Source organism: Camelina sativa, chromosome 4 (genome assembly GCF_000633955.1).
Source record: "Camelina sativa cultivar DH55 chromosome 4, Cs, whole genome shotgun sequence".
In the NCBI taxonomy this organism is placed as follows: Eukaryota; Viridiplantae; Streptophyta; class Magnoliopsida; order Brassicales; family Brassicaceae; genus Camelina; species Camelina sativa.
In genome coordinates, this window is record NC_025688.1 from 4,161,853 (window position 1) to 4,164,348 (window position 2,496).

Here is a 2,496-nt window from a genome sequence, read left to right on the forward strand (position 1 = left end):
AGACATTTAGTAGAATTAAAATCACTCATCTCATAAACCAAAGTCCAGTCTATTTCATAACAGCCTTCCAAAAAAAAACCGAAGTGTTAAACAATCTTCTTAGATCAATGGCTTCCTTTGTTATGTCTCTCCAATCTATCTCAATGACAACTCTAATGTCATGCAATAACCAATCTCATCCTAGTTCTCTTCTTGGTTTCTCTAAATCCTTTCAGAATCTTGGAATCTCATCAACGGTCTAAATTTCTCCTCTCCATCAAGTTTAACTCCCAAGAAGAACCTCACTCCTACCCGAGCTCTCTCCCAAGACGCTAGACCAAGTAAGTTGTCTAAACATGATCTCATCTCTCATTAATTACAAAGTACCCAACTCACATATTAACTTTTTTTTTTCATTCTCCTTGTGATAATTTCAGGTAGAGTTCAAGAACTAAGCGTGTACGAGTTTAACGAACTAGATAGACACAGCCCTAAAAATCTCAAGAACGCCTTCAGCTCAATGTTCGGTCTCGGCGATCTTGTCCCATTCACAAACAAACTCTACACCGGCGATCTTAAGAAGCGTGTGGGAATCACCGCCGGTCTCTGCGTCGTGATTGAACACGTCCCCGAGAAGAACGGTGACAGATTCGAAGCTTCTACTTCGGAGACTACGGCCACTTGTCAGTACAAGGACCGTACTTGACTTACGAGGACTCGTTCTTGGCCATCACTGGTGGCACAGGAGTCTTCGAAGGTGCGTACGGACAGGTTAAACTTCAGCAGCTTGTGTATCCGACAAAACTGTTCTACACTTTTTACCTTAAAGGGTTGGCTAATGATTTGCCGGACGAGCTCACCGGAACGCCGGTTCCTCCGTCTAAAGACGTGAAACCGGCGACGGAAGCTAAGGCGCTGGAGCTTAGCAGAGTTATAAGTAACTATATTAATTAATTCATGATATTAGTCCTATGTTTAATCTCTTGTATTAATCGATTCATTGGGGAAATAAATTATGTACTTATCTTATTCCTTTTTTGTCACCGCCAATAAAAATATAATATCGTGAAAAGATGTCTAGTAAAATTTACATGTCAAAGTTTTTTTTTTTTTGGTAAACCATGTCAAAGTTAATGATCCACATGTCACACGCCTCTTTTAACAAATAGTTGACGGTGATTATGAGTTCTCCATCCACAAACTTTAAAAAGTTGCTGAGAAATAAATTAAAAAAAAATGGAAGAGGACCATGATGGTAAAGCTCACATGCATAATCATCTACTTAATTTGGGGACTAACATGTGATAACTAAGAACAGGAGATTGACGTAAACAAGGATGAAGGGAAGGAGGTCGGAGAATGAAGAATAAAGGGACAAAACCACTTTCTAGTGTTCTCAATTGACAACAACAGTTTTGAAGCATTTGTTAATTTTACGGTAAACAAATGAAATAAAAAGCAAATAAACTAAGATATATTTTGGGTTTTAAATAAATAAATAAAAAATTAGGCCAAGCAAATGAGAATTCTCTAACTTTTTTTTTTGGCAAAGCCATAACTTTCATTAATTAAAATTAAATCCTTATAATAGGAGAGTTTTGTAGAGCAATGGTAAGCATTTGCCTCTCTATTTTCTTCTCTCGGTACAAATCTAAAACAAATTTTTTGAAAAAAAGCAGAGATAACAAGGATATAATGTTGAATCTTGTGGAGCTCTTTCTGGTGAGTCTCCGATTTAATGGCTTCAATCAATTGAGTTGAGTCTAAAACTACATAAATTTTTGTGAACCCTAGTGTCGATACTTGTCTTAGGGCGTGAAGCATCGCAAGCCTTTCAGCCATCAATGGTGATCTGACATGAGGCGATGAAGTGGAGTCGGATATCTTTATACCCGATCTATGTTTGAGAATTGCCAGCCTAATCCCGCTTTACGAGAGATCGCATCCCAAGCCGCATCCGTTTGGAGTATCAACACATTGGATCATGGGGTGGGGATACTCTCTTTAGGGCAAATTTGTTTTGGTTCATGGATCGTTCCCTGGGCTAACTGCCATTCACGAGCTAGGTATATCGTAGTTGATACGGTTTCCCCTGGAGAATCGTGACGTTTGGAGAAGATCTGGTGGTTATGCTCCATCCAGATCTTCTAGAGAATCTAAGGGCGAATGGGGCCTTGTCCAGATCCGGAAGGTGGCAAAGTGATGGTGCCTTGGAGTGTTTCAAAACCCTCTCTAATGGTAGTAAAATGATGCGGGTTCAATGGTACTATCAGAGGAGCGAGGTTCCAGATTTCTTTGGCGAATCTGTAAGAGAAGAAGAGGTGTAGAGTGGACTTAAGGTTTCCACACAAAGGGCAGACCGCATCTTTGTTCACATTTCATGCCCTTAAGTTTTCCCCACCGATAATGCTCCTCTCATCAATTTTTACATAAAGAATTTAATCTTTGGTGAAGTTCTTGTACTCTAAATGTAAGCATTCCACTTGAAGCCTCTATTCAAATCTTGTTGTAGGGTAT

General features: G+C 39.3%; 1 pseudogene; it reads left to right on the top strand.

Moving 5' to 3' along the window:
- LOC104779772 lies at positions 26-1,039 on the top strand (annotated as a pseudogene).